Source organism: Hevea brasiliensis, chromosome 5 (assembly GCF_030052815.1).
Source record: "Hevea brasiliensis isolate MT/VB/25A 57/8 chromosome 5, ASM3005281v1, whole genome shotgun sequence".
Classification (NCBI taxonomy): domain Eukaryota; kingdom Viridiplantae; phylum Streptophyta; class Magnoliopsida; order Malpighiales; family Euphorbiaceae; genus Hevea; species Hevea brasiliensis.
The window spans coordinates 5662328-5672637 of record NC_079497.1 but is presented as its reverse complement, the minus strand read 5'-3'; positions in this window follow the sequence as shown (position 1 = coordinate 5672637).

Below are 10310 nucleotides of genomic sequence, written 5' to 3'. Positions count from 1 at the left end.
GTCCCTTGTTATTTTCATTTTTTCCACGTTTGGTGCAAGAACGTCCACGCACACGAGACAAGGGCCAGCTTTGCATTTAAGCAGGTGTATGGGGGATCTGTTCATCTGGATGTTGCATCGACTGAATTTTCCCTCCTCCTTGTTTTCTTCCTTAATATTAATAATAATGTTTGCAAAAAGATCGACTTTGACTTGGAAAATCATGGCCTGCAATTAAAGAACATGGATGATGATCCATTTAAAGACAAAGTCATGGCCTTAAAGTTAAAATAAAAAAGTAAGTAGAAAAATAATTAAATATATTAAATTTATTCAAATTAATAAAAATAATTAATAATAGAAAAACATTATAAAATTTTTAAAATTGCTTATAATATTAATAAAATATTTTACAAAATCTTATTAATATTTAATGTAATTTTCACCTTTCAGCACTATTTAATTATAACATTAAAATTAGGCGAAATACAAAATTTCATTCTAAATTTTCTTAAAAATTTCACGACATCCTTAACTTTATAAGTGTTTCATAACACACCTCAACTCTTATAAACTGAAATAAAGATATATATCCTTCAAATCTCCAAAACTGAGAGTCGAGCTCCAATCATACTAACAGGGGTTAAGGGTGCTAACATGAAGAAGTTATTGGAAAAAAATAATAAAATAATTGGGGTTATAAAATTATCCTAAACACTCTAAATTTTTCTAAAATCCCTAAATTCCCAAATACAAACCTATGACCTGATTTAATTTCTAAGGTATTTAAATGTATGGTTTGATTTCTAATTTATTTAAATTTATAACTATTTTGAAAATATTTGATTCTGAATAATATAATTTAAAAATATTTGAATTTAATTTGAAAATTAAATAAATAAAATTTTAAATTAATATTTTAATTTAAAATTCATAATCTTCTATTTGAATTCGGCTGAAAATCTTTATAGAATAATTTATATTAACTCATAATTCAAAATAAACAAACATTAATTCTTAGGAAAACCCATATATGAAAAAATAATCCTTAGGAAAGAAAAATAAGATTTGAATTTAAAATATTTTGAATTCGTCCTATTCAACTTGTTTGCCTCCTTTAATTCTAATAGAAAAAGAATGCTAACCCAGCACTAATTAAGGATGTGCATGATTTTCTGAGTTCTGAATCGAATAAAATTTATTTAATTATTTGATTTGATTTTAATTTTTCATTAAGAATCAAATAAAAATCATATCAAAGTTAAATTAAAATCCAATTATACATCTGTTTCCTATTTTCAATATAATTATATATTTATTGTATATATATAAGGACTATATACAACTTAATATTATATATTTTTTTATTTATCTTTTCTTATAAACTTTAGTTATAAATATATTAAATTACCTTATAATTTTTAATTATAAATGTATCATTATATTATATATACGCTTAATTCATAATTATATTTTATACTTAAAGATTACATACTATTAAATAAATAAAAGTTACATTATATGATGTATCATATTATATGATATGATTAGAAATAGTTAAAAAATTTATTATATGATATATTATATATTAACAATTTATTTCAAAAATTTAAATATTAATTCAAGTATGACTTTTTGTGGAAATAATTGTATAAAATTATTTAAAAAAATTAAGAATCGAATTGGAATCGCATGGAACTAAATTGGAATTGAAAAACCTAAAATCAAATCGAATCGAATCGAAATCAAAACAACAAAAAATCAAACTGAAGTTATATTAAAATTTCAATTCGATTATAATTTTTAAATAGACTCCGGATTGGAACCGGAACCCAACACCCTAGCACCAATATATAAAAAATTATTCGTTACTTTAAGGTTATCTCTCGTTGTTTAACTATAAAAGAAATACTGCGTATAAGTTACATTCGTCATCAATAATCAACTTTTTAAATATTAAATTGAATTATCGTAACTGATTAATAAACAACTTCTCTTAATTTATAGTCACTTGTCAGTGTTTATGAATTGGTGTTACAATTTCAAATTAGAAATTCCATCATGATGGAGACAACTGCGGTATACATACGCATCAAAAAATAATTTAATAAAATATGACAAGATTCTGGTCTTCATCCTTATTTAAAGGGGAAGAGAATAATGGGATTTTAAAATCGAGTGTATTTATTATAAAATTAATTATTTTTATTGTAAAAGAAATCTCCTATGATGTAATTTATCAATTATTAGTTATGTTATTTTGACTAAAATACATATAAAAAATATGAAATTGCCTTAGTCTGATTTATACCTTTATTTTTATTCTCACTTTCAGACTTGTTCCCATTGCCCCATGTGTTTGCTGTGAAATCAATCAACTAGCTAACAGATTGAATCTTATGAACATATCAGATAATAGGTATATTAATCAAGAAAATGCACTTTCTAATTTTTAAAATCAAATGTGAACTGATTACACTAAATGCAATTTGCTGTGAAATATATTGTTGAATTTAAAATAGATGTAGACTGAAATTAAAGAACTTGTATATGATAGAGTAGTGATAGAGTATATCTCGTGTAGATAATCATATATTTATCCTCATGTATTTATCCTCGTAACAAACTCCAAGTGTGTAACAACTAGATGAGGTTGGCTATAGGTCTGCCACCTCCACAGTCCATGTATATATATTATTATTTAACAACACTAAATGACAAGGTTCATCTATCCTTCACATGGTATCAGAGCCATCTGACCATGGCAGACTCTTCTTCTTCTCAAGCTTTGGTTTCTAGCACTAATAGTGTTATCTCCTCTCTTTCTACACCACCGAATGTTGCTAAGTTCATCTTTGTGAAATTAAATTGCTCAAACTATGTCCTTTGGAAAGCACAGTTGGTACCATTACTGCATGGGTACAATTTGTCTCGTTATATATCTGACACTGTCACTCCGCCATCCCAATTTCTTGAAGATAATAAGCCTAATCCTGAGTATGATCTCTGGTTTCGGCAAGACTAGATGGTCCTGAGTTGGTTGTTCTCCTCTGTTTCTAATACTATTCTACTACAGATTATTGGCAGTATGACTGCAAAGGCAGCCTGGACGAAACTTGTATCCATATATTCCACTGGTTCTAGAACTCAAATTCTTCAACTTCGGAAATAACTTAAGCATTTATCTCGGGGCACTAATTCGATTGATAGTTACATGCGGTGAGCCAGGACACTCGCCGATCAGCTCGTAGCTCCTCAAGCACCTGTGTCTGATGAAACTCTAGTTAATGACATTCTTGAAGGGTTAGGCAATGAGTATCGTCCCTTTATTTGGGCCATTGAGGCTCGGAATGTTCCAATTGAATATGATGATCTTTATGCTTTATTCTTGACTGAAGAAACTCAACTAAAAATGGAGGCGCTAGCTGTATCCTTTTCAATTCCACCATCGGCGCATGTGGCCACAAAGACACCACATCAACATAGTGGCAGGTCTCAGGTTTGTGGTCGTAGCAATAAGCCACCTTATGGTACCAACTCTTCCTCTACTGCATAAGATCACCTAATATTATTTGTCACAACTGTCGTGGTCATTGCCACATTGCAAGGCAGTGTCCTTCGCCAAAGCTCCGTCATAATAGCAACATTGGACAAACTAAGCCAACCACTTACCTAGCCTCATCATCTAACAATCCTTCCATGGCTCAATGGACAGTTGACTCTGGCACTAACCATCATCTCACTAATGAAACGGGGAATGTTTACAATCTCACACCTTATTAGGGCTCTAACGAAATTTTTGTTGGAAATGGTAATACCCTCCCTATTACCCACACTGGTACATCAGGAATTTCTCTTAATAATCGTTCTTTTACTCTTCATAATATTCTTTGTTCGCCTACTATTACTCACAATTTACTTTATGTTCACTCTTTTACTTCACATAATAATGTCTCAATTGAGTTTTTCCCTAATCTGTTTGTCATCAAGGATATCCCCACGAGGCAGGTCTTATACATAGGCCGAAGTAATGGGGGCCTTTACTCCATGCCACTTTCTTTGAATCCTATCAAGCCCGAAGCACACATTGTGGAACTTAGCACATGGCATGCACGTCTCGGTCTTGCTAATGATCGTGTTGTCCATCGTGTTCTGTCCAGTCAGAGTCTTTCTTTTGTTAAGAATAAGTCCTTCATTGTTTTGTGTCATACTTGTAATGTCAGTAAAATTCATAAGTTGCCATTTGTTAATTCAGTTGTTGTTATCAATAAACCACTTGAATTGATTTGTTCTAACGTTTGGGCCCCAGCCCCTGTTGCATCTGTGGATGGATTTCGTTACTATGTTATCTTTTTTTTATCACCATAGTAAATATACTTGAATCTATTTTATGAAGAGAAAGTCTGATGTTCTAAATATTTTTATCCAATTTAAACACTTGGTTCAAAAATATTTTGCTCTTCCTATCAAATGTTTTCAGGCTGATTGGGGCGAAGAGTACCAAGCACTTACCAATTATTTGCGTGAACATGGAATTAGCCAACGCATCTCTTGTCCCCATACCCCTGAGCAAAATGGATGTGCAGAAAGAAAGCACAGACATATCATTGAAATAGGTCGTGCTTTACGTACTCATGCCTCTATTCCCTTACATTATTGGACTTGTGCATTTGAGTGTGCTGTCTATACACTTATGATTACCTTTAGACCGAACCAAGCCTCATTCTCCATTTGAAATATTATTTCGTAGCCCTCCAAATTATAACGATATGCGCATTTTTGGTAGTCTCTACTACCCATGGCTCAAGCCCTATTCTCCTCATAAGTTGGCGCCTCGTTCTACCAAATGTGTCTTTCTTGGTTACAGTAAGGTTCATAAAGGGTATTACTGTTTAAATTTATCTGCTAAAAAAATTCTTATCTCACGCCATGTTATTTTCCATGAACAGATTATTCCATTCAAAAGTGTTGATGATGCCAGTGCCAATAAATCAAGTACATCCACTACTGCTCCATATGCACCTCTTCCACCCATTTTGTTGGCCGCAACTTTGTACCTATATCACAATCTCCTCAAGATGGTATATTTGATCCTCCACCAGCTCACTTATCTCTACAGTCCACTGATGTAGTATCCACCCCAAGTCCAATGACACATAGTCCATTAATCTCATCACATGCACCCTTGGCTCACCCTTAGCATAGTCACATCACACCATGTGCATCCACTCTCCCACATAGCCCACCAACTTCACTCAACCTCATGATACTTCCATATGTGTTGTTACTCAAAGCCCACACTCACCTAGTCATCTCCACTCACCTCATCAACAAGGTCTCACCGACTCCCATAATCAACCATCTGTTCCACTTAAAACTCATCCAATGGTGACGTAATCTCAAACAGGGAATTTTAAACCAAAGATATTTGCCACTACTATAGTTGCCCAAGCTGTTCCTACATGCTATTCCCAAGCTATGAAATCTGAATATTGGCGTGATGCACTGCAGTCTGAAATAAATGCTCTAATTCAAACAAGTACGTGGAAATTGGTACCACGAGAAGAAACTCAGAATATTGTTGCCCCTTACTCCTTCTTCTAATCTTGATATTCATGCTTACAGTGATGCGGATTGGGCATCCAATCTGAACAATAGAAAATCAATAAGTGGCTATGCGATATTTATGGGGAGTAATCTAATTTCATGGTAGTCTAAGAAACAACCTACGGTAGCGTGTTCATCTGCCAAAGCGGATGAGACTCACAATTCTAATCTCACCTGGTTAGATTTGCAGGGCAGTGATAGAGTAGTGATAGAGTATATCTCGTGTAGATAATCATATATTTATCTTCATGTATTTATCCTCACGTATTTATCCTCGTAACAAACTCCAACTGTGTAGCAACTAGATGAGGTTGGGTATAGGTCTGCCATCTCCACAGTCCGTGTACATATATTATTATTTAACAACAGTAAATGACAAGGTTGATCTATCCTTCACCGTTTATACTAAACAAAATTTGAAATTTGACAGTCGAAAAAGAAACTACAAAGCTTGAAATTAAAAGACAATGCTTAGAAAACATGAAAAACATGAAATTACCTTAGCTTGATTTATGCCTTCATTTTCATTCTCAATTTCAATTTTTTTCCATTGCCCCTTGTGTTTGCTATGAAAGAAATCAATTGGCTAACAGATTAAATCTTATGAACATATCAGATAATAGGTATATTAATCAAGAAAATGCACTTTCCAATTTTTAAAATCAAATGTGAACTGATTACTCTAAATACAATTTGCTATGAAATATATTATTGAACTTAAAATAGATGTAGACTGAAATTAAAGAACTTGTATATATTGAATAAAATTTGAAATTTGACTGTTGAAAAAGAAAATACAAAGCTTGAAATTAAAAGACAATGCTTAGAAAACTTGAAAAACATAAAATTGCCTTAGCCTAATTTATGCCTTCATTTTCATTCTCACGATTGCCTTAGCCTGATTTATGCCTTCATTTTCATTCTCACTTTTAATTTTTCCCATTGCCCCTTGTGTTTGCTATGAAAGCAATCAATTGGCTAATTGTAATGCCCTCACTTTTGGTAGTCCATATATTCTACTGTTTTAATGACTAACGTTTTTTCGGACAGCTAGGATGTCGAGAACTATACTTAAACTAGAGTGAGGAGACATAAATTGATTGAATAGAGATCAAGAAAAATTAGGAAAAAACAAAAGAAATAAAATGCCAATAGGTTAAAGGAGCCGAGGTTTCGACGATTAGTAACCCTATCGGGAAGCAACTATGAATATAGTTGTCAATCCCAGACTCGTAGGAAACCCTGTGAAATAAATATTTGGGACTTAATTAGGGGATTAATAAGGATTAATGACAATAAAAATGTCAAGAAAATATAAGAAAATTTATGCCAATCAGTAAAGACAAATCATGACCCGATAAAGGCATTTTGATCATTTCACCCTCAGAGTTGAATTTTGACCTCAATGTCAATCAAAATGAGTGAGAACAAAACCTTTAAAATGAATAAAAATCATGAATTTGCGTAATGAAAAAGGGAAAAGAAAGAAAAGAAAATGAAATTGAATTATGACATAAGCGTTACCACATGATGACCTAAGCATGAGTAAGCATGATGACAAAATGACATCATTAAAAAAAATTAATACAATTACATTAGGATAAATATATAAACATAAGACAAATTACATTAATTAAAGCCTCATCTTCTTCCTCCCTTAAGCTCTTGGCCGAACCACCATAGGTAACAAGCCTCCACCATTTTCAAGCTTTTCAAGCTTGATTTCCCTCCTATTCTTACACTAAAACCCCTACTTGTCTTCACTAAAAATTGATTCCACACCTTAAGAAAGCTATTGGCAGCCAAGAATTGAAGGAAATCTTGAAGTTTAGCAAGTCAAAGTTTGGTCACAAGTGAGGTTAGTGCAAGACTTTCCCTATCTCTCTTCTTTAATCATGCTAAGCATGTTAAAAGGAGTTGAAATTGTATGAAATTGAAAGAATATGATGAGTATTTGAAAGACCAAAATTTCAGCAGCCATGAGAGAAATTAGGGATTTATGATTTTTGATGGAATTCACTTGCCTAGTAGTGTTCTTGATGAGTTTGCATGTGGTAGAAATTGAATTGCATGGTGTTGCATGAGATGAGAATTTTAGTAGCTAATTGATGCCTAATTGACATTGTTGAGATCATTTATTGACTATTTGAAGTGTAATGAATGTGGTTTGGAGTTTGATAGTTGGGTGGAATTAAGATTGAAAGTGTTGGATTTCTTGTGTAGGATTCTGGACCTTGAGTCCAGTGAGTTTATGTGGCCATAAGTAGAGCCATGTTGCTCCAATTGGTGTGAGGCCAATTGGAAGTGAAACTTAGGACATGAAGCCACATTTTTCATGAAGAGAATCTGCCCAAAAACTGAACCTAACATGACCTAAAATTAGCTTGAATCTGGGTAAGCACCTGCTAGACCTGGAAAAATGATCATATAAACAGTAAATATTCAAATGGGTATAACTCACTCTAGAAAAGTCAGAATGACTTGATTCTTGAACCAATGAAAAGGTTAGACGTAGGAGCACATTTTTCATGAAGAACATAGAGCCTAATTTTGACTCTAACCTAACCAATTTTCTAGAACAATCTAGGTCAATAATTCTAACCAAAACCAGAACCTGACCTGAAATTCTGGACTTTGACCTATCCGACTAGTTTTGGAAAAAATGTCATAACTAAGTTCACAAAACTGCAAATGCAGTGAATCTAAAGCCAAAATCTCCATAAGACCTAGAACTACAATTTTGATGTTTTGATCAAAACTTAGAACCTAATGGAACTTGGTCAATTTGCTAGGATAAATCAGTATTCCAAATTCTGAAATTGAACTACATAGCCACTTGACCCTAGAATAGTATTTATATCATATCTCCCACTCGGAAACTCCAATTGGGATGAACCAAACTGTTCTAAAAACTTAAGAAATAGGACTCCAACTTTGATTTAGGAACTTTCCTCAAATTTTGAGTGTAATGATCCAAAAATAGGAATCAAAGACACTGACCTAAACTTGAAATTCTAAAGGCATAGGGTTCAGGAGTCCAGGTCAGTTAATTGGCTATAACTCACACTACATAATCTGAAAAATTGTGATTCTTGAACCTAAGTGACCCTAAGACATAGGAGAACAACTCATATGAAGAACATTAGCCCTAAATACGATTGCAACATGTCCAGCCATCAAGACAAAGTTTGACTCCAGAATATACTTGGTTCTGGAACCATAAAGGGTCAATGGACTAGTCTTGGAAAATTGACCATAACTTGAGTTCTAAAACTAGTGATGAAATGATTATTTAGTAGTCTAACTAGTGTTGAACATGAAGGAATCATATATAAAATGTTTTCAAAAGTAAAAAAATCACCAAAAACAATTGTATAGTTTTTTAAGTATAATACAGAAATTAATTATTTTCTACTCACATGATCACATCACATTGAAAATTGTTTGCATAATTATATATATATATTAACATCTACAAAAGTATGACTCTTCATATTGTCTTCATTGACTTAATTGAAAGTGTAAATAATTTAATGTACGTTGGTTCCAAATTCTATGAATTGATGACATGAGCTTCGAGGCCCAAATTATTTTTAAATTTTTAAATATTATTAAAAATTATTTTCTTATTTTAATTTTTTACAATAAAAAATTTATTTAATTTAATTTTAAATTTTTTAATATTCTCTAGTTAATATATTTAAAAATATATTTTTCTCAACAATAACTCTAACAGCAATATAAATTATATCCTAAATCATGTTTATTGAACTTGTAAAAAGATTGTGAAATTAAATAGTATCAATAAATAATTACTAAGTGTAATTTACTTTTTATTTATTGACAAAATTAAATGCTCTATTAATATAATTATTATTTCAAATTAATATGATAATTATTTTTTTTATAAATGTTTTATGTTCAATTTATTTACGAAAGATATAATAAAATAAAGATGTGTACTATAAATTTATATTACGTTTTCAAATAATGAAATATATTTTTTTATTTAAAAAAAAAAACCTTAACTGCTATTCATAGCCGCCATAGGTCAAAGACGGCACCAAAGTTTTTAGTAATTTAATTCGATCATTATGCATTTTGATGCTAGCAGAAATCTTATTATATTATCATTTATTTTCGGAAGTCTGCCAAAAATATGGTCCTAATTTTATAATAAGACAGCTAATTTCATTTACTTAAATGTGTTTTTTAATGTTTATAATTTTTAAATTTCTATGTGTTACAACATTGAATGGGAAATTTTATTTTCTCTTTTCTTATTAAGTAGAGTTCGTCATGAACAAGTTAGAGTTAAAATTAAATCGATTAAATTTAAACTTAAAATTATTGATTGATTTGTCATTCTAATTTAGTTTAACTTAGTTTAAAATTGATAATAAAAAGAACTAGATTTTGATTCCTCTCATTTTCAAATCTTGAATTGAATCATATTAGAAGTAATAATTCAATTTAATTTAATAAAATTAAATATTATATTAAAACAATCAGACCTTTTAAATTCATATAATAATTATTATTTTTTTATAAATGATTTATGTTGAATTTATTTATAAAAAAATAATAAAATAATAATTTGTACTATAATTTTATTTTATGGTTTCGATTAACGAAACGTATCTTCTTTTCTTAAAAAAAGGAACCTTAACCACATCATCCATCAAATCCTAGCCGCCAAAGGTCGTAGACAACACCCAAGTCTT